The sequence below is a fragment of the Oncorhynchus clarkii genome, chromosome 20, assembly GCF_045791955.1.
Source record: "Oncorhynchus clarkii lewisi isolate Uvic-CL-2024 chromosome 20, UVic_Ocla_1.0, whole genome shotgun sequence".
In the NCBI taxonomy this organism is placed as follows: domain Eukaryota; kingdom Metazoa; phylum Chordata; class Actinopteri; order Salmoniformes; family Salmonidae; genus Oncorhynchus; species Oncorhynchus clarkii.
In genome coordinates this window covers 46003279-46030447 of record NC_092166.1, presented here as the reverse complement: position 1 = coordinate 46030447, position 27169 = coordinate 46003279, and the positions used below count along the sequence as shown (strand labels likewise).

The window sequence follows — 27169 nt, the reverse complement described above, 5'->3', positions numbered from 1 at the left end:
AGAGGGTGTACAATGTAAATGTGCAGTGTAGCCCAAAGTTATTTATTTTGTTGTGTTGAATTTGACAGTAACACCTTTGTGTAATTGAGGGGGGATTATTAAACGTTTTACTCAGTGAAAGTTACTTTATTTTTCCCCCAAGTGCAATATTTAGATGTGTGTGTGTGTGTGTGTGTGTGTGTGTGGTCAAAAGCGTTCTATTACAAAGGCTGTCATGGCTAACTGCAATATTAGTGTATTGTTTTTTCTCAAGACTTGAGTGTCATTTGCAGTAAAGTCTAGGCAACAAATAACATTGGATTGCTTTCTTTAAATTATTTATCTGTGAGGTTAGGTTTCAAATGAACCACTTCATTTAACACACAGAGACTGATCATGTAAATCATATTCTTTGTTGTTAAATTAGTTAAAACATGCATTTCCCCCTAGCAATGATTTTTTGCATGTTTCAGTGCAAAAAAGTGTCACCTTTTTGGGCCCTCACCAGTTTGCATCCCTTATCATATTGTTGGTCCCATACTGTAGGCTACATGATACAAATGCTTGTTATACCATGCCAAATGCTTCCATATGGGGTTGCTCTAAGAAGGAATTTGAAGCTCTATGGAAGACATTTGGTCGTTCCACCTCAAAAAGCAGAGGTTTGACACCAACCATCTCAGATTGTGCTCAAATTGTTTCTGTAGTTAGAAACAAATAAGATTAGCATTCCTGAAACATGATTTTTTTATTTTAAATAATTTGATATCTGAGAAATTAAGCTAATTGATTGCACCAAATTGGCCATTTAAATGTATTGGATTTATATGATCGTCAATAAAAAAATAGTACTTAACATCTGATTTGGAAAATAATTCCTCTTAACAATGAGTAAGGCATGAAGAATCAAATTATCATCAAGTCACCCACGTACCCGCACACCCCAACATCCTGTATACCGTATCAGTTCTCCATGACTGACCAGTAGTATGGAGCTGCGGCTTGGAATATTGCTTTTTCTTCCTATGTAATGTATTCCCTGTGAGTTGTTTTTTCCCCTGTTCATAGAAATTAGCCATTGAAGTTGCTTGCAATATTTACCATAAATTTGTGTGAAATGACCAGATTTTCCCTACTAGATGCCGCTGTTCCTACTACTGCGACACCCTTATTACATTTTGCTGATGTCCTGTGTTTATTAAATGGATCACAACTTTTGCTCATGATTAAAATAAATGTGGTCATCCTCACTATTCAAACCAGTCCTCCATGAAAGCAATTAAAATTTGCCATGCGGTAGCAGAGAGAACAGTCTGTGGCTTGGGTGGCTGGAGTCTGACAACTTTATGGGCCTTCATCTGACACCGTCTGGTATAGAGGTGCTGGATGGTAGAGAGCTCGGCCCTACGCATAAACCTCTGTTGTGCCTTGCAGTTGGATGCCAAGCAGTTGCAATACGGTGATGCAGCCAGTCAAGATGCATTCGTTGGTGCAGCTATATAACTTTTTGAGGATCTGAGGGCCCATGACAAATCTTTTTAGCCTCCTGAGGGCAATTCAGTTTGACCTTCTCTTAGGCTTAATCTGGGTCCGGGAAACGGTCCCTTATTCCATTAAAAAAAAGGTCTGCATTAGTTAGACCATTCCTGATGAACAAACAAACTATTAGGCTACAGCAGCTCTACTGGCATAATCTTATGGTTTCTAATGGACTTCAATGGTAAAAGTCCCAAACACACTGTATAGTGTTTAGCAAAGATAATAGTGATGGTTTGGATTTCTGAACTTTAAATGTTATTAAATCATTAGTTATAATAGAGACCTGAGCGGTGCCATAGCCGAGGGGTTACACCAGAGGTTAATGGTTATCTGTAGGAGGAAGGTATATGGTGGATGCAATTAAGCTTGGAATGTACTGAGTGTAGGGGAAACGATCACGTGGCAGGGGAGAAAGCCATGGATTAGTGATGAAGGGTGTCCAGGTCAGGTCACGTTAAGGGAGAAGGGAAGGTTTATGATCCGTATCATTTAGTTTCCCATCTAGCAATAAAGATACAATGTTTAGCGAGGAGGAGACTCCAACCAAAGTGGGGTAACATATACACCACTATTGTAAACATGTTTTTGTCGATTCAGCTGTTCGATCCTTTGGGAAGAATACATTTGGTTTAACCTTTCAGTGTCCGTCGAGTTCTTACTCTAATAATTAGAACCTAACAATAGTATTGGGTTGGGTTTAATGGTAAATGTCACTAATCACACTACATATAGAGATGTTTTCGTATATAATTTTATTAAAAACATATACATTTATAATTGTATTATTTTACTAGAGTTGTCGCAACATTTGTCACTAGCCCATTTTTCCATCAGTTTTGGGCTTGTAGGAAGATTCTTCATATGAGAATTGCACCATAGGGATATCCCTCTCAGAAAGCTGCCATTTTTGGACTATTCAAGGAGAGTTGAAGCATTAGGTTGCTAAGAGACAAACTGAATTGCTTTCATGGAGGACTGGCTTGACTTTGAGGATGAGCCCACAATTTATTTTCATCATGACTAAAAGCGATTGTTTTTCTACTCAAAGTTGCAAAGAAAATGTTGTGGCTTGAGAAACTCAGGTGTATCGCAAAACTTTTCCTGATAAAAACGAAATGAACACTTAAACATGGCCGGTGGAATGGATGTGGGATTTTAACTTGGTTGCACCGCAAGAAAGACAATCTATCAGATACATTTAAATGGCACACATGGTTACTGTATAGTTGTTTCAACTCCAGTGCACTGGAGCGGTTGTTACATTTGTATCATTTGAGGGGCGCGCATCCCGAGCAAAGCACTTCGTATAATTTTACTTCGCCTGTGAGGACTATTAGCACAGATGAGATTACGGAAGAATATTTGTGCCAAGTGCAACCCCCCCAAAATTGACGGTGGTGGCACTTTTTTGTTGTTGTTGCACACTGGTACTTTAGAGTGTCAATATTTAGAAAATAAAAAGTGCCAATATTTCAGGAATTAAGTGCCAATATTTAGAGAATAAAGTAGACATTGAGATTAAAGTCAGTTGTAATTTCAAGATGAAATTATTGGATTTGGTTAATTGCACGTCTCCCTTGTGGCTTGTTGCTGTGCGCGCCATCGTTGAAATGCCTGAGTTAGACGACTGGTGAAACTATACTTTAGAATGGGCTTTAGTAATGATGGGTGACATTTAAACTGAGTAAAAATTCCCTCTCTAGGTCAGTAAGGATAACCACATGTGAAATGTCAGAATAATAGTAGAGAGAATGATTTATTTCAGCTTTTATTTCTTTCATCACATTCCCAGTGTGTAAGAAGTTTACATACACTCAATTAGTAATTGGTAGCATTGCCTTTAAATAGTTTAACTTGGGTCAAACGTTTCAGGTAGCCTTCCACAAATTTTCTATAAGATTGAGGTCAGGGATTTGTGATGGCCACTCCAATACCTTGACTTTGTTGTCCTTAAGCCATTTTGCCACAACTTTGGAAGTATGCTTGGGGTCATTGTCTATTTGAAAGACCCATTTGTGACCAAGCTTTAACTTCCTGACTGATGTCTTGAGATGTTGCTTCAATATATCCACATAATTTTCCTACCTCATGATGCCATCTATTTTGTGAAGTGCACCAGTCCCTCGTGCAGCAGAGCACCCCCCCACCACAACATGATGCTGCCACCCCCATGCTTCACGGTTGGGATGGTGTTCTTCGGCTTGCAAGCCTCCCCCTTTTCCTCCAAACATAACGATGGTCATTATGGCCAAACAGTTCTATTTTTGTTTTATCAGACCAGAGGACATTTCTCCAAAAAGTATGATCTTTGTCCCCATGTGCAGTTGCAAACCGTAGTCTGCCTTTTTATGGCGGTTTTGGAGCAGTGGCTTCTTCCTTGCTGAGCAGCCTTTCAGGTTATGTTGATATAGGACTCATTTTACTGTGGATACAGATACTTTTGTACCTGTTTCCTCCAGCATCTTCACAATGTCCTTTGCTGTAGTTCTGGGATTGATTTGCACTTTTCGCACCAAAGTCTCCTTCCTGAGCGGTATGACGGCTACGTGGTCCCATGAGGTTTATACTTGCGTACTATTGTTTCTACAGATGAACGTGGTCCCTTCAGGTGTTTGGAAATTGCTCCCAAGGATGGACCAGACTTGTGGAGGTCTACAATTTTTTTTCCTTGAGGTCTTGGCTGATTTCTTTTGATATTCCCATGATGTCAAGCAAAGAGGCACTGAGTTTGAAGGTAGGCCTTGAAATAGATCCACAGGTACACCTCCAATTGACTCAAATGATGTCAATTAGCCTATCAGAAGCTTCTAAAGCAATGACATCATTTTCTGGAATTTGCCAAGCTGTTTAAAGGCACAGTCAACTTAGTGTGTAAACTTCTGACCCACTGGAATTGTGATAGTGAATTATAAGTGAATAAATCTGTGTGTTAACAATTGTTGTAAAAATGTCTTGTGTCATGCAAAGTCGATGTCCTAACCGACTTGCCAAAACTATAGTTTGTTAACAAGAAATGTGTGGAGTGGTTGAAAAACAAAGTTTAATGACTCAAACCTAAGTGTATGCAAACTTCTGACTTCCACTGTATATGGTGGGGTAAATTATCCACAGATAAGGGTGGAGAGCTGTGGATTAGTGAGGAATGGGGGCAGAGGTCAGGTCAAGTTACATTAAGGGAGAAGGAACAGTTTATTACCCGCATCACTTAAATTCCTGCTTCGCAATAACAAGGAAATCCTTGCTATTTTAGCACATATTTTCGAACTCAGGCATTTCAATGGTGGCGCACGCACAGCAACAGGGAGTCAGGGAGACATGCAATTAATAACCAAATCACATTCTTTAATCTTGAAATATGTCACTTTATTCTCAAATTCATATATAATTAAAAAAAAAAAATTAAATCTCAAATATTGCCACACAGGGAATAGATTGTTTCTAAATATTGCCAATATCCGTGCAAAGAAAAATAATCCAAGTACCACCACCCATCGCTGTCTATTTATTTTTTCTCTTCAATTGGCCCTAATACACTTCCGTAAAAGTGATTAAACTTAGCAGTGTTTCTTTCCATCTGAGATTTGCGGGACACTCTTAAGAGGTACACACAAATGAACCATCATGAGTAAGGAACTATGAAAGTAGTTGAAATAAACCGTATTTCAACTATGAACAATGTTCGTCACAGAAAATGGATGATTTGCTGTATGGATCAGATGAGATGGAGGTCATTACCACTTAATAAATTATTAAGTGTGCCACAGAGTTTATCCCATCAAGGTGTGCCACGGTTCAAAAAAAGGTTGTCCCATAAAGCTACCAGAAGGGCAACACACAGGAGAGACACTGGGGGAGGAAAGGACTCCCATATAGTTGGGGACGGTACCAGAGGTAACAGGAGGGAGTTCAGTTTTTGATCCCCACAGGATACAGGAAGACCCGGAGCCCAGAAGTTGGTATCCCGGAGAGGGTCTCTTGGAGGAGACCTGTTCTTTTCTTTTGGACTATTATTTTAGTAAACACCTTTGAAACTGAGCTAATCCTACTCTGTCCGTGTCTGATCTGTGTAAATGTTTTGACCCAACCCCCTGGTCTGCCACAACTGGTTGTTTGGGTGCTATTGGCATGTGGGGGGGCCTGTTGGTTTGTATTTTAATGGATTCCTCATGTCTTACTCAATGGTAGGAAGACATTTGGTTCAAATCGGATGCTGGATACATATTTATTGAAAACTATGTGAATTCTAAAAATTTAAAGGGTGCAATCAATTAGCTGAATTTCTTATTTTCAAATTACATGTCAACAAAATCATGTTTCAAGAATGCTAATCTTGAATCTGTTGCTAACTACTGAAATTATTTCAGAACAATCTGAGATGGTGGGTGTCAAGGCTTGCTGACATGACTGACATGACTCCAGTGTAAATGTGTGAGAGAGGGTACCTTGTCTATCGTTTCATCCTGGGTGACATCATACACCACATTGGCCTGCATGAGTTAACTTCTTCGATATAGGGGGGCTCTTTTAATTTTTGGATGAAAAACGTTCCTGTTTTAAACAAGATATTTTGTCACGAGAAGATGCTCGACTATGCATATAATTGACAGCTTTGGAAAGAAAACACTGACGTTTCCAAAACTGCAAAGATATTGTCTGTGAGTGCCACAGAACTGATGTTACAGGCGAAACCCAGATACAAATCCAATCAGGAAGTGCTGCATTTTTTGAAACCGCCTCATTCCAATGACTCCTTATATGGCTGTGGAGGAGCTAGGAGTCAGCTTACGTTTTCCACGTTTTCCCCAAGGTGTCTGCAGCATTGTGACGTATTTGTAGGCATATCATTGGAAGATTGACCATAAGAAACTACATCTACCAGGTGGTCGCTTGGTGTCCTCCGTCGCAATTATTGCGTAATCTCCAGCTGCAGTATTTTTCCGTTTGCCTTTGATGAGAAACCGACTGCCAGGAATGATTTTTCATCGAATAGAATAGTGAAAAACACATTGAGGATTGATTCTAAACAACGTTTGCCATGTTTGTCGATATTATGGAGCTAATTTGGAAAAAAGTTTGGCGTTGTGTTGACTGCATTTTCGTTTTTTTTCTTAGCCAAACGTTTCATTTGTGATTTTCATGAATAGGAAACGTTGCGTTATGGTAATGAGCTTGAGGCTATGATTACGCTCCCGGATACGGGATTGTTTGACACTAGAGGTTAAGAAATCATGGTTGCAATGTAAGTACTTTGTCATCAAATAAAGCACACAATCACACATTCTCCAAATCAAGTCAACCAATTATGAATTTGTAAGGTACAGCTGTGCAAGGCTCACTACAACACTTACTCACTACAACTCATTAAGTAATAATGTCTTGTTCAGCTAGGTGTAGCGTGAAGTTGCTGATCTTGGGTCAATTTAGCATTTTCCCCACTAATTGTTAAGGTTGGGGATGCTGATCCTAGATCTGTACCTAGGGGAAACTTCACCCCTGAGCGCTCAGCTAAAGAAGAGATGAGCACTTTACCTTGATAATCTCCTCTCTGAGGACCTCATCAGTCTGTTCCGTTTCTGTAGGGACAGAACAAATGCACTCAATTTAATCAACTGATGAGGCAAAGGGAATAACAAATAAGTCTGACAACACAGCAGACTGGCAAACAGTAAATAGAGAAATCACGTAACTAAACCAAACAAAAAGAAGAAGAAACTATACTATGGAACAAAGAAAATTTATAAAAAGAATAGTAAAACAGTTCTGGAGTACTTTAAAATGAAATTCTAGGCAAAAAAAGCAAACTTGGCTCCATTCTTCATTGAGGCAGATGGTTTGTGCAAAACAAAACCCTTTGATATTGCCAGCCACTTTAATAACATTTTAGTTGATAAGAAAAATGTAAGCATGACATGCAAACAACAAATTCTGATCCTTCATATTCATGCATAATGGACCAAACAAAGAAAGACAAGCACTGTAGTTGAGTTCCACAAAGTGGGTGTGGAAGAGTTGATCAAACCACCTGGTACGAACAACCTGGATGGTAAATTGCTGAGGTTGGTAGTGGAATACAGTTGTGGCCAAAAGTTGAGAATGGAAATTAATATTTGTGTCACAAAGTTTGCTGCTTCAGTGTCTTTAGATATTTGTCAGATGTTACTGTGGAATACTGACGTATAATTACAAGCATTTCATAAAGTGTCAAAGGCTTTTATTGACAATTACATTAAGTTGATGCAAAGAGACAATATTTGCAGTGTGGACCCTTCTTTTTCAAGACCTCTGCAATCCGCCCAGGCATGCTTTCAACTAACTTCTGGGCCACATCCTGACTGATGGCAGCCCATTCTTGCATAATCAATGCTTGGAGTTTGTCAGAATTTGTGGGTTTTTGATTGTCCACCCGCCTCTTGAAGATTAACCACAAGTTCTCAATGGGATAAAGGTCTGGGGAGTTTCCTGGCCATGGACCCAAAATATTGATGTTTTGTTCCCCGAGCCACTTAGTTATCACTTTTGCCTTATCGCAAGGCGCTCCATCATGCTGGAAAAGGCATTGTTCGTCACCAAACTGTTCCTGGATGGTTGGGAGGTTGCTCTCGGAGGATGTGTTGGTACCATTCTTTATTCATGGCTGTGTTCTTAGGCAAAATTGAGAGTGAGCCCACTGTCTTGGCTGAGAAGCAACCCCACACATTAATGGCCTCAGGATGCTTTACTGTTGGCATGACACAGGACTGATGGTAGAGCTCACTCTGTCTCCTCCAGACAAGCTTTTTTTCTGGATGCTCCAAACAATCGGAAAGGGGATTCAGAGAAAATGACTTTACCCCAGCAAGTGATGTCTGCTAAATAAACACGTTGATGGCGCAGTCATATAGCCTCGGCACATACTGTACTGTACCCATACAAAGGACAACTACGACAGTAGGCTATTATTGGTATTTTCCTGCATTAATTAGTCTGCATGTCTATTCAACATTTGGCTGAAAAGAAGCCATGCCAAGAATTCTATATTTTTCTTCTCACAATGAAATGCGGGATATTGACAACTCAAATCGCTTTTAAAGAGCCTTTTAATATTAGACAAATAAATATATTAAAACTTCAAAAACAGTCCATTCACCACTGGATTTCTTCAAATTGCTGTGCTGGATAAGGATGTCATCCACCATGACGCTTTATCCTTTGGAACCAAACAATTACCAGGTGGACAGTAGGCCTCTTGAAGCGATAGAGGAAACCAACAAGATTCACAAGTATTCTTTCACAATAGCTGGCCTTATGTTATCTGCAGATTTGTGCTGTGCTGTCCCACTCCGTGGTGGATATCATCCACTCTTCGTTTACGTAATGGGCTGTAAAGCACAAAACCATGTGTGAATTGCACTATTTTATTTACCCAAGTTCTCTCTCAACTCCGGGACAACACGCCAGCTGATTTCTTTTTTTGCAGCACTCTAGTGTGGTAGGAGAGACTGACTGAAAAATTCTAACCTCCATTCATTTAAAAAAGGATAGTCTAATAGTTCGGCTAGGTGTGAAATCCTCCAACTTGTGCCACAGTTTAGACTACCGATGGATGCTGTGGTCAGTCAGAGTAGTCCTACTGTAAAGTGTAGCCTAATAGACAAAAAAAGGACAAACGTGCAATGCATTCGAGGCTGAAGTACTCTGAAGTTTTACATTTGAAACTCAACATAACAGACCAGATGAACAGCCCTAATGAAAAATGCATCAACCCCTACAAATGTATACATTTATTATCATCCACATAATAATTCAAATGAAATTAGCTGTAGCGAGAGGAGAAAGACAATCAGAAAGAATGTTTCTTTAACCCTGCATTATAATATAACTTACTTTGAACGAAAGCCAGGACTGAGTAAGTTACTCAGCCCTACACTCAGCTCTATACGGTTCCTGCTTTTGTTGCCTATTTGAGTGTTTGTTTTAATATCCTACTGATTCTGTGATCACCAAGCCTCATGCAACTGCAAAATGTCGGATAAAGCAATTTCACAAATCCGGCTGTTTTGAAACTTTGCTATGCTGTATTAGAGGCTTTACAATTTTTTTGTCACTAGAACAGATTTTCATGTATTACTTATAATTGATTTAGTATTGTTTACACTGTTCCAAACATCACATAAATTATATTGTAAGCTAACAGCACCCATTTATCATGCAACAGTATCTTGCGCTTTTGACAGTGATTTTACATGAGGCCTAATTTACATGATGTGCCTAAAATACATACACTACCGTTCAAAAGTGTGGGGTCACTTAGAAATGTCCTTGTTTTTGAGAGAAATCACATTTTGTCCTCTTGCACTTAGCCATCCCGGATCCGGGATCGTGAATACAGCCTCAAGCTCATTACCATAACGCAACGTTAACTATTCATGAAAATCGCAAATTAAATGAAATAAATATGCTAGCTCTCAAGCTTAGCCTTTTGTTAACAACACTGTCATCTCAGATTTTCAAAATATGCTTCTCAACCATAGGAAAACAATCATTTGTGTAACAGTAGCTAGCTAGCGTAGCATTTAGCGTTAGCGTTAGCATTAGCATTCAGCAGGCAACATTTTCACAAAAACCAGAAAAGCATTCAAATAAAATAATTTACCTTTGAAGAACTTCAGTTGTTTTCAATGAGGAGACTGTTAGATAGCAAATGTTCAGTTTTTCCTGAAAGATTGTTTGTTTAAGAGAAATCGCTCCGTTTGGTGCGTCACGTTTGGCTACCAAAAAAACCCGAAAATCCAGTCATCAAAACGCCGAACTTTTTTCCAAATTAACTCCATAATATCGACTGAAACATGGCAAACGTTGTTTAGAACCAATCCTCAAGGTGTTTTTTACATATCTCTTCGATGATATATCGTTCGTGGAAGTGTGCTTTCTCTCCTGAATCCCAGGAGAAAATGCCCGCAACTGAAGATTACGCACCAATTTAGACAAAGGACACCGGGCGTTCCCCTGGAAAATGTAGTCTCTTATGGTCAATCTTCCAATGATATGCCTACAAATACGTCACAATGCTGCAGACATCTTGAAGAAACGACAGAAAGGGCAGACTCGTTCCTGGTGCATTCACAGCCATATAAGGAGACAATGGAAAACAGAGCTTCAGAAATTCTGCTCATTTCCTGTTTGAAGTTTCATCTTGGTTTCGCCTGTAGCATGAGTTCTGTGGCACTCACAGATAATATCTTTGCAGTTTTGGAAACGTCAGACTGTTTTCTTTCCAAAGCTGTCAATTATTTGCATAGTCGAGCATCTTTTCGTGACAAAATATTGCGCTTAAAACGTGCACGTTTTTAAATCCAATAATGAAATAGCGCCCCCATAGATTCAACAGGTTAAAATAACATCAAATTGATCAGAAATACAGTAGACATTGTTATCGTAAATGACTGTTGTAGCTGGAAACTGAAGATTTTTTATGGAATATCTACATAGGCGTGCAGAGGCCCATTATCAGCAACCATCACTCCTGTATTCCAATGGCACGTTGTGTTAGCTAATAATTTTAAAAGGCTAATTGATCATTAGAAAGCCCTTTTGCAATTATGTTAGCACCGCTGAAAACTGTTGTTCTCATTAAAGAAGCAATACAACTGTCCTTCTTTAGTATCTGGAGCATCAGCATTTGTGGGTTCGATTACAGGCTCAAAATGGCAAGAAACAAAGCGCTTTCTCCTGAAACTCATTAGTCTATTCTTGTTCTGAGAAATGAAGGCTATTCCATAAGAGAAATTGCTAAGAAACTAAAGACTTCGTACAACGCTTTGTACTACTCCCTTCACAGAACAGCGCAAACTGGCTCTAACCAGAATAGAAAGAGGAGTGGGATGCCCGGTGCACAACTGAGCAAGAGGACACATACATTAGAGTATCTAGTTTGAGAAACAGATGCCTCAAGTCCTCAAATGGCAGCTTCATTAAATCGTACCCGAAAATAGTTTGTAGAGTTCGGTCATGTTATCCCTGTAGCCGGCGCGATGCTTTGCCACATCGGGCGCGTAATCATAGACACGGAAAGGATGTCCTTTATGTAACAGAATACCCCTCAATCCAGCCTCACGCAGGATATGATCTATTAGAGTGTCTCGTTTGTGAAACAGACACCTCACAAGTCCTCAACTGGCAACTTCATTAAATAGTGCACGCAAAACTCCAGTATCAATGTCAACAGTGAAGAGGCGACTCTGTGATGCTGGCCTTCTAGGCAGAGTTCCTCTGTACAGTGTCTGTGTTCTTTTGCCCATCTTAATCTTTTATTTTTATTGGCCAGTCTGAGATATGGCTTTTTCTTTGCAACTCTGCCTTGAAGGCCAGCATCCAGGAGTCGCCTCTTCACTGTTGACGTTGTCTGGTGTGCTGTGCTGCAGTATGATGCAACTTTTAAATGAGGAACCACTGTAGCAATAGGCTGGTGCTAAATACAGTATCTCAAAAACAAAAAGCATAATTTTTGGTACAAATCACTCGCTCAACGCTAAACCTCGTTTAGATCTATTATTGAATAATGTGGCTATTGAGCAAGTTGAGATGACTAAACTGCTGGGTGTAACCCTAGATGGACAGTTGTCATGGTAAAAAAAAAATAGACTCAATGGTTGCTAAAATAGGAAGAGGTCCTATGACAGGGCGTTGCTCTGTCTTGAAATCTCAGTCGACCAGGAAGGTCCTACATGCCCTAGTTTTGTTACACCTGGACTACTGCTTGGCTTTGTGGTCATATGCAGCAAAAAATGACATGGGTAAATTGCAGTTGGTCCAGAACAAAGCAGCACGTATCGCACTTAAATGTACACGGAGGGAAAATATCAGTCTCTCCTGGCTCAAAGTTAGATTCTTTTTTTACCCCTATTTCTCCACAATTTTGTGGTATCCAATTGGTAGTTACAGTCGTCTCATCGCTGCAACTCCCATACGGACTCGGGTGAGGCGAAGGTCGAGAGCCGTGCTTCCCCTGAAACACAACCCAACCAAGCCGCACTGCTTCTTGACACAATGTCCGCTTAACCCGGAAGCCAGCCACACCAATGTGTCGGAGGAAACACCGTACACCTGGCGACTGTCAGTGTGCACTGCGTCCGGCCCGCCACAGGAGCCGCTAGAGTGCGATGGGACAAGGACATCCCTGCCGGCTAAACCCTACACTAACCCGGACGATGCTGGACAAAATTGTGCGCCGCCCCATGGGTTTCCCTGTTGCGGCCGGCTGCGACAGAGCCTGGACTCAAACGAGGTTCTCTAGTGGCACAGCTAGCACTGCGATGCAATGCCTTAGACCACTGCGTCACTCTGGAGGCCCTCCAAAGTTGTGGAGCAATTTACTGCACTACGATTGGTCTTTGTGTGAGGTAACGAACTGTCTGTTCATGCAGTTGGCACACAGTTTGGACACTCATCGGTACAACACAAGACATTCAACCAGAGGTCTCTTCACAGTCCCCAGGTCCAGAATAGAGCCATGACTACATGGAACTCTGCCACCCCAGGTAACTCAAGCTAGCAATAAAACCAGTTTTAAAAAAACTGACTAAAAAAATACCTTGCTGCACAAAGGGGACTGTGAAGAGACACTGCCATTTGATATATCTTGTATTGTAATTTGCACTGTTTTATGTATAAGGCCTAGATATTGTGTGTATATACTGACATGTAGGCTGTGTGAGACATTTCACATGTATGTATTTCAGTCATTGACTAATAGTGTTCTGTACTATGTATTATGAGTAGCTGATGCTTTTGTAGTGGCTAATGGGGGTCCTAAGTAGTCCACTATGTGTGTGGGCACCTTCTCTGGGGTGACATCGGCAGGGATGGTGATCTCCTCTGCTCGGAGGGGCACCTAAGGGGGATGACACAGATTCAACGTTCTGACAGAGGGATTCCATTAACCTTTAATTAGCCTGGAACTGACAGGCTGAAATTAGCTTCATAGTCAGAGTGTGAAGAGAGTAAAGGCACTGCACCAGCTAAAACTTGGAAATGTCCTCCATTTTTTTTGGGACAGGGTAAGGGACGTGATATATTATGAGTACAATATGACGAGAGTTCTTTTAAATGCAAAGTAATCAGGTTGGGAATATTGTACCAGTGGAGGTTCATTTTCTTAAACAATCACACTTTCACAGTTCATTAGTTTGCACCAACAGAGCCACCCTTTGTGTATGCTGTGGTTTGGAGAACAGAGAAAATGTATGTAAACATTGAATGTACCATGTCAGTGAGAATACTGCTTTTGTACGATGTAGTAGCCAGTGGATACATATAATTAATAAATCAACTGACTTTTGTAATCAATGTACAGTTGTGGCCAAAAGTTGAGAACACAAATATAAATTTTCACAAAGTCTGCTGCCTCAGTTTGTATAATGGCAATTTGTATATACTTCAGTGATCTGAGTGATCAGATAAATTGCAATTAATTGCAAAGTCCCTCCTTGCCATGCAAATGAACTGAATACCCCATAAACATTTCCACTGCATTTCAGCCCTGCCACAAAAGGACCAGCTGACATCATGTCAGTGATTCTCTCGTTAACTTCTTAGGGCTTGGGGGCAGTATTTCGACGTCTGGATGAGAAGTGGACCCAAAGTAAACTGCCTGTTACTCAGGCCCAGAAGCTAGGATATGCATATAATTGATACATTTGGATAGAAAACTCAAACTTTTCCAAAACTGTTAAAATAATGTCTGCGAGTTTAACAGAACTGATATGGCAGGCGAAAACCTGAAGGAAATCCATCCAGGAAGTGGGCTTTTTTTGATGTGGGTAGTTTTCAATTGAATGCCTATTGAGTATCTAATGGGTTAGGACCCAGATTGCAGTTCCTATGGCTGCCACTAGATGTCAAGTCTTTAGACATTGTTTCAGGCTTGTGTTCTGAAAAATGAAGAAGAAAGACCTTTGTCAGTGGACTGTAGAATCATGCAGTGCAGGTTTGCGCGTGTGACCGAGTGCGCACCCTTCGTTATTTTTCTGAAGATTAATTATAAACACCGTTTGACATGTTTCGCCAATTTTTACCGGTACTATTAGGATTGTATTCGTCTGCATGTTGACCGCCTTTGAGCCAGTGGATTACTGAACATAACGCGCCAACAAAACATCATTTTTGGGATATAAAGAGGGACTTCATCGAACAAAATAAACATTTATTGTGTAGCTGGGACTCGTGACTGCAATCATATGAAGATCTTCAAAAGGTAAGTGATTAATTCCTTTACATACATAAAGGGAACATTTTGACATTTGCCGTATGGTTAGTGAGAAAGTCCATATTGCAAATGTACGGTCCCTTACTAGATGTCCGAAAATGTTTCTAAAATTCGCGGACGGCGTCGGGCCGAGCGGCAGGGCCGGACCTACCGGGAAGTCAAACAAACTTTCTCGGACATTCGGTTTCCGTTTTATAAAATTATCACATTTTGGTCATTTTTCCGCTGTCCCGGTAAATCCCACAAGAGGGCATAATCATATTGCAAATGTACAAAACATCACGAATCACGACGGGACCTTATCTCCAAAACTGAAAATATTTAGAAGCCGAAACTTGGTGAGCGTAGGTTTGGCATAATGGGCAGTTGGCCCCGAACAAGATGGCATCTATGCCTCAACGGTTTTTGAGTTATGGCCATTTTTCTGGGATTAAAGGTCCAAAATGAAAATAGAGAATTTTTTTTCCCGCTTCACGTCAAAGTCAAGGAGCCTCCGGTGTCAATAAAAAAAGAACCAGCCATTTATCTATCGTCATTTAAGAGAAATCGTACAATGTCAAATTGGTGATGTTAAAAAATAGTTTTTTTTTTTTTTAAACAGTTACAGATCCAGTTGCAGGGTGTTCATAACAATCTTTTTAAAGTGTGCTGCGGAGCTCTGCGAGATTTGTGATTTTCTATGATTTTCTGAAATAACACACACACTCACTAAACCTTCCGTAAATAACTCAATAAGTCAGACTTAAAACTCAGGATTCTGTAAAGGCATACCCCAATCAGGATATGAGTTTATTTATAGCTTCCTGTGCCAACCGGAAGTGCCTTAAATGGTGTCATAGTGGCTGTTTCCAAGTGTTAAAAAGGTCAGATCTTTTCAAAACTTCATATGTGTGATTAGGCAACCCCCATGAACTGTAAGTCAGTCATTTCTCCCAACAGATGTCAAAGAAAAGCTCTCTCACACACACACAGACACACACACAGCAAGGATGGAGTGACAAAGTGCGGTGCTTAAAGACACACAGAGCCTGCAATGGCATTTCCATATTCTCTAGGCCGTGCCGAGTTCAACGAGATGCCCCGCTTGACCGTAGCTCGCTCTGATGGACACTGACTTGCTAGTTGACTTTTGTACATTTGCAATATGTTTAAACGGAGAGGGTCCATCACCAAAATGGCATTCTGAAATCAACACAAAAAATGGCATCACCATAGTCTCCAGACTGTGCCGAGTTCAACGAGACGCCCCGCTTGACCGTAGCTCGCTCTGAGTGCAGCGACCATGAAAAAAAGTCGGCCCAAAATGAAGCCTGGCCCTAAATGTCATTTGCTTTTGGGTGACAGTGAGAGAACCGTTAGGGTGAGAAGCACAATTCGACCTCAGGATCGTACCTGAGGTCCTCCCGATCTGTGCAAGCCTAACCTTGACTGTGTGGCATTAACCCTTAACAGTAAATCAGGTTTTTTTGATCTCACAGATTACAATGACATCTCTCCCCATAGGAATACATTGCCTGCTCCTCTAAAGTCAACCTGAAGCCTATGTGGGTTATGAATGCCTTATGAACCTGTCTTCGATGACAGTCCATCAGGACACTATGAGGTCTACCTGTGTCGATTCTAAGCTTCCTGGACCAACCGGAAGTGGTTAAAATCACCCTAAAAGTGTATATCCATACCCTACCTGCAGTTTGATAGAAATAGTGCATTCAACCCTGTGTAAATCAGTCAGTTCTTAACGTAAGGACTTAAAACTCAGGATTCTGTAAAAAGCATACCCCAATGAGGATGTGTTGCCATAATTGGTGTCACAGGGGCTGTTTCGAAGGGTTAAAAAAGTCAGATCTTTCCAAAACTTCATATGTGTGATTAGGCAACCGCCATGAACTGTAAATCAGTCATTTTTCCCATAAAATTTCAAAGAAAAACTAAATCACACAAACACACAGCTTGGAAGGAGGGACGTATTGGGGTGCGTAGAGACAGGCAGTGCCTGCAATAGTTAGCTTTGTTCTAGCTAAAAAAAGAACCGTCAGACCTAGAGTTCCGAAACTTTAGAAACCTGTTCTAGACCTTAGGTCGATAGTGTGTGGTGAGTTACTTGGCTCTAGAAGGTTCTCGGACCGAGAAACAGCCACGTACATTTGCAATGACTTCAATTCATTTTGACCATTACAAAAATGACGACATTTAGAAAAGTCTCAGAGACGCAAGACTAGGTGCATTGAAACCGGCTCGGCCCATAGAGACGCACCCCAACGTTTCTGTCCGATAGCTCATTCAAGGACCCCGCAGCAAGGCATGGAAAAAAGTGGGTTTTCAGCACCAATTAGGGTTTTGCTCGGGCACCGAAGGACCTATCGAGCCGAAACTTGGGATTCGGGGATTTGCACGTTTTTAAATCAAATCAAATTTTATTTGTCACATACACATGGTTAGCAGATGTTAATGCGAGTGTAGCGAAATGCTTGTGCTTCTAGTTCCGACAATGCAGTAATAGCCAACAAGTAATCTAACTAACAATTCCAAAACTAATGTCTTATACACAGTGTAAGGGGATAAAGAATATGTACATAAGGATATATGAATGAGTGATGGTACAGAGCAGCATAGGCAAGATACAGTAGATGGTATCGAGTACAGTATATACATATGAGATGAGTATGTAAACAAAGTGGCATAGTTAAAGTGGCTAGTGATACATGTATTACATAAGGATGCAGTCGATGATAGAGTACAGTATATACGTATGCATATGAGATTAATAATGTAGGGTAAGTAACATTATATAAGGTAGCATTGTTTAAAGTGGCTAGTGATATATTTACATCATTTCCCATCAATTCCCATTATTAAGTGGCTGGAGTTGAGTCAGTGTCAGTGTCAGTGTGTTGGCAGCAGCCACTCAATGTTAGTGGTGGCTGTTTCTTCTCCAACACTTTGTTTTTGCATTATTTAAACCAAATTGAACATGTTTAATTTATTTGAGGCTAAATTGATTTTATTGATGTATTATATTAAGTTAAAATAAGTGTTCATTCAGTATTGTAATTGTCATTATTAAAAATAAAATCTGCTTTATTGGTCCTCCAATAATCGGTATCGGTATGCTCGCACATGCTCTTTCAGTTCTGCCCACAAGTGTTCTATAGGATTGAGATCATGCCTTTGTGAAGACACTCCAATACCTTGACTTTGTTGTCCTTAGGCCATTTTGCCACAACTTTGGAAGTATGCTTGGGGTCATTGTACATTTGGAAGACCCATTTACGACCAAGCTTTAACTTTCTGACTGATGTCTTGAGGTGTTGCTTCAATATATCCACATAATTTTTCTGCCGCATGATGCCATCTGTTTTGTGACGTGCATCAATCCCTCCTGCAGCAAAGCATCCTCACAACATGATGCTGCCACCCCCATGCTTCACGGTTGGGATGGTGTTCTTCAGCTTGCAAGCCTCCCCCTTTTTCCTCCTAACATAACGATGGTCATTATGGCCAAACAGTTCTATTTTTGTTTGATCAGACCAGAGGACGTTTCTCCAAAAAGTACGATCTTTGTCCCCATGTGCAGTTGCAAACCATAGTCTGCCTTTTTATGGTGGTTTTGGAGCAGTGGCTTCTTCCTTGCTGAGCGGCCTTTCAGGTTATGTTAATATAGGACTCGTTTTACTGTGGATACAGATTATTTTGTACCTGTTTCCTCCAGCATCTTCATAAGGTCCTTTGCTGCTGTTCTGGGATTGATTTGCACTTCGCGCACAAATACATTGCGTCTCCTTCCTGAGCGGTATGACGGCTGCGTGGTCCCATGGTGTTTATACTTGCGTACTATTGTTTGTACAGATGAACGTGGTACCTTCAGGCGTTTGGAAATTGCTCCCAAGGATGGACCAGACTTGTGGAGGTCTACAATTTTTTTTCTGAGGTCTTGGCTGATTTCTTTTGATTTTCCCATGATGTCAAGCAAAGAGGCACTGAGTTTGAAGGTAGGCCTTGAAATAGATCCACAGGACACCTCCAATTGAGTGCAATGTAATCGGTCATAATCGGCATCTAAAAATGCCTGTACCGATTTTGTTATGAAAACTTGAAATCGGCCATGCCGATTAATCGTTCGACCTCCAGTAAGGACTACTCCTCTAAATGATACATCAAATATCGCCTGTCCTTGGTTGCAACACTCACTACAGAGTTCCAAACTGCCTCTGGAAGCAATGTCAGCACAATAACTCTTCTTCGGGAGCTTCATGAAATGGGTTTCCATGGCCGAGCAGCCACACACAAGCCTAAGATCACCATGCGCAATGCCAAGCATCGACTGGAGTGATGTAAAGCTCGCCGCCATTGGACTCTGGAGCATTGGAAATGCTTTCTTTGGAGTGATGAATCACGTCACCATCTGGCAGTCCGACATACTAATCTGGGTTTGCCGGATGCCGGGAGAACACTACCTGCCCGAATGCATAGTGCCAACTAAAGTTTGGTGAAGGAGGAATAATGGTCTTGGGCTGTTTTTCATGGTTCGTGCTAGGCCCCTTAGTTCCAATGAAGGGACATCTTAATGCTACAATATCAGTGACATTCTAGACGGTTCTGTGCTACCGACTTTGTGGCAATAGTTTGGGGAAGGCCCTTTCCTGTTTCAGCAAGACAATGCCCCCGTTCACAAAGTGAGATCCATACAGAAATGGTTTGTCTAGATCGGTGTAGAATAACTTGACTGGCTTGCACAGAGCTCTGACCTCAACCCCAGGCCTCATTGCACGACCTCACTAATGCTCTTGTGGCTGAATGGAAGCAAGTCCCCGCAGCAATGTTCCAACATCTAGTGGAAATTCTTCCCAGAATAGCAGCAAATGGGGACCAACTCCATATTAATGCCAATGATTTTGGAATGAGATGTTTGACAAGGTGTCCACATACTTTTGGTCATGTAGTGTATTTTATAATTCAATGTAAACTTCAACTAGAATACATTTTTCATGATTCAAGGACAAACTACAAACATTTTGTTTTATTCAAATAAGTTACATTTTTGTCTAAAGTTAAAGTGTATAGAATTACCCTAGAATTTTATCTGGATGCATTTTGGAAATGATAATTTGGGGTGAAAATGTAAAACTTTCAGGCAAAATGATCAAATCTATTTAAAATAAGACACTATGCCATTAATTAACTAGGCATCTTAGTCTTCAGAATGATAGTTGATTTTTTTCAGATGCATCCTGGTTTTCTAAATCATTTAGTTACTGCCATGGTTAAAACTGGTTTCATGAGAATCATCCAGTTGTAATTGTAACCTTGTAGCTACTTTGCTTGCCCCTCTCTTTGAATAGGCCTAAGGCTTTCCCACAGACCTATTCATGAACTCAGTTGTGGAAAAAATACAAAATTGTCATACTTGAATAAAAGTAAAGATACCTTAACAGAAAATGATTTGTGTAAAATATTACTTGTTTTAAATGTACTTAAGTACAGTGGTGGAAAATGGTACTCCGCTGTGATACTTGAGTTTAAGTAAAAAGTACAAGTAATTGCTCTGCATTAAATGTGTTACATTAAGCAAACCAGAGTGCACAATGTTTTTTTATTTTTGTTTTCTGACTGGCACATTCCAATACTCTGAAATTTACAAATGCAGTATTTGTGTTTAGTGAGTCCGCCAGATCAGATGCAGTAGGGATAACTAAAGTGTATAAAATTACCCAATTTATTATTGATAGGTGCATGAATTGGACTAATTTTTGGTGTCATGGAAAATGTATTGGAGTAAAAGGTACATATTTTCTTTAGGAATGTAGTGGGGTAAAAGTTGTCAAAAATAGCAAAATGTTATAAACTTCACACACCCTTAAAACTTTTGGCCATTGTTTCATCAGCGAGAAAGAATCCTTAACATAAAAGACACTTACTGCAGCAGTAAAGGCTGGTTTACGGTTGGTTGGTCTAACTGGGAACTAAACTCAACAAAAAAAGAAACATCCCTTCAGGACCCTGTCTTTCAAAGATAATTCATAAAAATCCAAATAACTTCAGATCTTCATTGTAAAGGGTTTAAACACCGTTTCCCATGCTTGTTCAATGAACCAAAAACAATTAATGAACCGTCGTTAAGACACTAACAGCTTACAGATGGTAGGCAATTAAGGTCACAGTTATGAAAACTTAGGACACTAAAGAGGCCTTTCTACTGACTCTGAAAAACACCAAAAGAGAGATGCCCAGGGTCCCTGCTCATCTTCGTGACCGTGCCTTAAGTATGCTGCAAGGAGGCATGTGGACTGCAGATGTGGCCAGGGCAATAAATTGCAATGTCCGTACTGTGAGATGCCTAAGACAGCACTACAGGGAGACAGGACAGACAGCTGACCGTCCTCGCAGTGGCAGACCACGTGTAACACCTGCACAGGATAGGTACATCTGAACATCACACCTGTGGGACAGGTACAGGATGTCAACAACTGCCCGAGTTGGAACGCACAATCTCTCCATCAGTGCTCAGACTGTCCACAATAGGCTGGACTGAGGACTTGTAGGCCTGTTGTCTGGTGAGGACCAGCCTTACATCACCAGCAACGTCACCTATGGGCACAAACCCACAGTCGCTGGACCAGACAGGACTGGCAAAAAGTGCTCTTCACTGACGAGTCGCGGTCTCACCAGGGCTGATAGTCAGATTCGTGTTTATCGTCGAAGGAATGAGCGTTACACAGAGGCCTGTACTCTGGAGCGGGATTAATTTGGAGGTGGAGGGTCAATCATGGTCTGGGGCAGTGTGTCACAGCATCATTGAACTGAGCTTGTCGTCATTGCAGACCATCTCAATGCTGTGGTTTACAGGGAAGACATCCTCCTCCATGTGGTACCCTTCCTGCGGGCTCATCCTGACATTACCCTCCAGCATGACAATGCCACCAGCCATACTGCTAATGTGTGTGATTTCCTGCAAGACAGGAATGTCAGTGTTCTGCCATGGCCAGTGAAGAGCCTGTCTCCTGGTAGCGCCTCCATGCTCTGGACACTACGCTGACAGACACAGCAAACCTTCTTGCCACAGCTCGCATTGATGTGCCATCCTGGATGAGCTGCACTACCTGAGCCACTTGTGTGGGTTGTAGACTCCGTCTCATGCTACCACTAGAGTGAAAGCACCGCCAGCATTCAAAAGTGACCAAAACATCAGCCAGGAAGCATAGGAACTGAGAAGTGGTCTGTGGTCACCACCTGCAGAGCCACTCCTTTATTGGGGGTGTCTTGCTAATTGCCTATAATTTCCACCTGTTATCTACTCCATTTGCACAACAGCATGTGAAATTGATTGTCAATCAGTGTTGCTTCCTAAGTGGGCAGTTAGATTTCACATAAGTGTGATTGACTTGGAGTTACATTGTGTTGTTTAAGTGTTCCCTTTATTTTTTTGAGCAGTGTATATCTATATACACACAGACATAGGCTATGGTCATTCTCATACAAACAGACCCTCACTCACAATGACTAGCTAACGTGTACTTTACCCATTTCATTACATTTTTATATATTGCAAATAAAATGTAAAAACAAATCAGAAATAATATTTGATATTAATTTCAAACGGCATTAGCATGAGAGCAACTTACCAGTCCAAAACAATGTCCTCTCCGTTCAAAAAATATGCCTCAGTTTCAGAATCAAAGCTATGGGAGCTAATGGAGTCTTCAAAAAGCAGGTCTGTCTCACTTTCACAATCAATATCCTCTAAAATTGTATCTACATTCGTATATCTAGTCTTAGAATTAGCTGTCCTTGACTTATTCGCCATGTTGGATAAATAAACAGCTGAAGATGCAAGTCACCGAAATACTACTGTGCGTAATAAGCTTAGCTCCTTCACGGTTGAATTGGCAATGGCAAAAGAACGGTCCTTACGCCAGCATTCAATGGAAAGGTTTGTCTTACAACAAAGAACCATGGGATATTGCCGTTTACCTCTGCTCATTGGCTATCTACCCAGCTAGATTTCGAGACGATCAGTGGTCATTGGGTTAAAATACAGTTAACCTCTCTGAACTACCCATCCCGGATACGGGTTTGAACATCATACGGTGTTCGCAACAAATAGTTGTATTTTCAGGAATGTTTAATGTGTCTCACATGCTTCAAAAGCCTAGAATCGTGCTAATCCAACTGCGTTGTCATGTTTAAAAAATGATTTATTGCGAAAGAACACGCTGCGATTATCTGAGCACGGACCCCCATATCAAACTACATATTCAACCAGCACTTGCGTAACAAAATCACAGATTGCATTGAAATAAATTGTTTACCTTTGAAGATCTTGCTCTGGTTGCAATCCCAAGGCTCATTGTTACACAATTAATGGTCTTTTGTTCGGTTAAATCCATTTTTTATAGCCTAACACGAAACATTTTGTGAACGCTTATCTCGTTGAATTTCGTGTCATTCAATTTTAGACGTAACATCCAACATAAAATAGACAGGCTTTCCCTGACTTTATCCAGTCATGTTTGGTTTCCTTGCAATCAACTGTTTGTTTGTAACACAACCAAACTTGATGGGTCATTTTGCGGAACGTATTGACCCGGAAAAACCGATTGGAAGACAAGTGACGAGTCCATTGTGCACCAATTATATGACCACTGTCTCGTTGATTAATATGAGTCTGGAAGGAGAGTTTACAGTCTAACCAGACACCTAGGTATTTATAGTAGTCCACATATTCTACGTCGGAACTGTCCAGGGTGGTGATGCTAGTCGGGCGGGTTGCGAACGGTTGAAAAGCATGCATTTGGTTTTACTAGCGTTTAAGAGCAGTTGGAGGCCACAGAAGGAGTGTTGTATGGCATTGAAGCTTGTTTGGAGGTTAGTTACCACAGTGTCCAAAGAAGGGCCAGAAGTATACAGAATGGTGTCGTCTGCTTAGAGGTGGATCAGGAGATCAGGTGGATCAATAGCCCGCAGCAAGAGCGACATTTGATTTGATTGATATATACAGAAAAGAGTCTGCCCGAGATTTGAACCCTGTGGTACCCCCATAGAGACTGCCAGAGGTCCGGACAACATGCCCTCAGATTTGACACACTGAACTCTGTCTGCAAAGTAGTTGGTGAACCAGGCGAGGCAGTCGTCAGAAAAACCAAGGCTATCGAGTCTGCCGATAAGAATACGGTGATTGACAGTCGAAAGCCTTGGCTAGGTCGATGAAGACGGCTGCACAGTAATGTCTCTTATCGATGGCTGTTGTGATATCGTTTAGTACCTTGAGCATGGCTGAGGTGCACCCGTGACCGGCTCGGAAGCCGGATTGTACAGCGGAGAAGGTACGGTGGGATTCAAAATGGTCAGTGATCTGTTTATGAACTTGGTTTTCGAAGACTTTAGATAGGCAGGATAGATAGGTTTATAACAGTTTGGGTCTAGGGTGTCACCCCCTTTGAAGAATGGGATGACCGCGGCAGCTTTCTAATCTTTAGGGATCTCAGATGATACGAAAGAGAGGTTGAACAGGCTGGTAATAGGGGTTGCAACAATTGCGACGGATAGTTTTAGAAAAAGTGGGTCCAGATTGTCTAGCCCAGCTTATTTGTACTGGTCCAGGTTTTGCAGCTCTTTCAGAACATCTGCTGTCTGGATTTGGGTGAAGGAGAAGCTGGGGAGGCTTGAGCGAGTAGCTGCAGGGGGGGCGGGGGGGGGGGCGGAGCTGTTGGCCGGGGTTGGAGTAGCCAGGAGGAAGGCATGGCCAGCCATTGAGAAATGCTTATTGAAATTTATCATGGATTTATCAGTGGTGACCGTGTTACCTAGCCTCAGTGCAGTGGGCAGCTGGGAGGAGGTGCTCTTGTTCTAGATGGACTTTAGTGTCCCAAAACCTTTTGGAGTTAGAGCTACAGGATGCAAATTTCTGCTTGGAAAAGCTAGCCTTTTCTTTCCTGACTGACGTGTATTGGTTCCTGACTTCCCGAACAGTTGCATATCGTGGGGACTATTCGATGCTATGACAGTCCGCCACAGAATGTTTTTGTGCTGGTCAAGAGCAGTCAGGTCTGGAGTGAACCAAGGGCTATATCTGTTCTTAGTTCTGCATTTTTTGAACAGGGCATGCTTATCTAAGATGGTGGGGAAATTACTTTTAAAGAACGACCAGGCATCCGACTGATGGGATGAGGTCAATATCCATCCAGGATACCCGAGCCAGGTCGACTAGAAAGGCCTGCTTGCAGAAGTGCTTTAGGGAGCGTTTGACAGTGATGAGGGGTGGACCCATAGCGGATACAGGCAATGAGGCAGTGATCGCCGAGATCCTGATTGAAAACAGCAGAGGTGTATTTGGAGGGCAAGTTAGTCAGGATAATGTCTATGAGGGTGCCCATGTTTACGTATTTAGGGTTGTACCTGGTGGGTTCCTTGATGATTTGTGTGAGATTGAGGGCATCTAGCTTAGATTGTAGGACTGCCAAGGTGTTAAACATATCCCAGTTTAGGTCACCTAACAGAACGAACTCTGAAGCTAGATGGGGGGCGATCTATATCTATATATCATCGATATCATCGACTGTATCCTTATGTAATACATGTATCACTAGCCACTTTAACTATGCCACTTTGTTTACATACTCATCTCATATGTATATACTGTACTCGATACAATCTACTGTATCTGCCTATGCTGCTCTGTACCATCACTCATTCATATATCCTTATGTACATATTCTTTATCCCCTCACACTGTGTACAAGACAGTAGTTTTGGAATTGTTAGTTAGATTACTTGTTGGTTATTACTGCATTGTCGGAACTAGAAGCACAAGCATTTCGCTACACTCGCATTAACATCTGCTAACCATGTGTATGTGACAAATAAAATTTGATTTGATTTGATTTTGATTTCAATGAGGTTAAGAAGAATCCTAGAGTGTCAACTAAAGACTTACAGAAATCTTTGTAACTTGCTAACATCTGTTGATGAGTCTACGATACGTAAAACACTAAACAAGAATGGTGTTCATGGAAGAAGCCACTGCTGTCCAAAAAAAACATTACTGCACGTCTGAAGTTCGCAAAAGAGCACCTGGATGTTCCACAGGAACACACAACACTATGTGTGGAGAAAAAAAGGCACAGCACACCAACATCAAAGCCTCATCCCAACTGTAAAGTATGGTGGAGGGAGCATCATGGTTTGGGGATGCTTTGCTGCCTCAGGGCCTGGACAACTTGCTATCATCGATGGAATAATTAATTCCCACATTTATCAATATATTTTATAGGAGAATGTAAGGCTATCTGTCTGCCTATTGAAGCTCAACATAAGAAGAACAGAAGTAAATCAACAACAGAATGGCTTGAACAGAAGAAAATATGCCTTCTGGAGTGAACCAGTCAGTCCTGAGCTCAACTCGATTGAGATGCTGTGTCATGACCTCAAGAGAGCGGTTTACACTAGACATCCCAACAATATTGCTGAACTGAAACAGTTTGGGAAAGAGGAATAGTTCGAAATTCCTCCTGACCGTTGTGCAGGTCTGTTCCGCAGCTACAGAAAAGGTTTGGTTGAGGTTATTGCTGCCAAAGGAGGGTCAACCTGTTATAAAATCCAAGGGTTCACATACTTTTTCCAACCTGCACTGTGAATGTTTACATGGTGCCTTCAATAACGACATGAACAATTCTAATTGTTTTTGTGTTATTAGTTTAAAGCAGACTATATTTGTCAATTGTTGTGACCACTCGGGCTCCCGAGTGGCGCAGCAGTCTAAGGCACTGCATCTCAGTGCAAGAGGTGTCACTACAGTCCCTGGTTTGAATCCATGCTGAATCACATCCGGCCGTGATTTGGGAGTCTCATTGGCCCAGTGTCGTCCGGGTTTGGCTGGGGTAGACTGTCATTGTAAATAAGAATTTGTTCTTAACTGACTTGCCTAGTTAAATAAAAGGTCAAAAAGATCTGCATTTTTTTGTGGGACCAATTTATGCAGAAATCCAGGTAATTCTAAAGGGTTCACATACTTTTTCTTCCCATTGTAAAATATGGCTAACCAGAATAAAAAACCCTGTATGGTTCCTCAAAAAGGATCTTCAAAAAACCTTTGAGATTAATAAAGGTTCTATAAAGAACCATAAAAAGGGTTCTATATAGCCCTAAAACGGGTTTTAACCATAGCGGAACCCTTTTTTGGTGCTATATAGAACCTTTTATTCATGGTTCTTTATAGAACATTGAGAAAGGGTTCTTAAAAGCACCATAAATTATGAGCATGGTTTTTATAGAACCTTACAAGAAAAAATTCAAGAATGTCTGGAAAAATCAAATTAACAACCTAAATTTGGTGTACTTTAAAAACACTTTGTATTATTATTTGTGTACTTGTTCTACATTTTGCTACACCCGCTATACAGTAGCATCTGCTAA

The 27169-nt window shown here is 41.1% G+C and overlaps 1 pseudogene; it reads right to left on the bottom strand.

The window, feature by feature from the left end:
* Positions 1–25025, bottom strand: part of LOC139377104 (mitochondrial Rho GTPase 2-like) — a 49458-nt pseudogene extending 24433 nt beyond the window's left edge.
* Positions 25026–27169: the final 2144 nt, after the last annotated feature.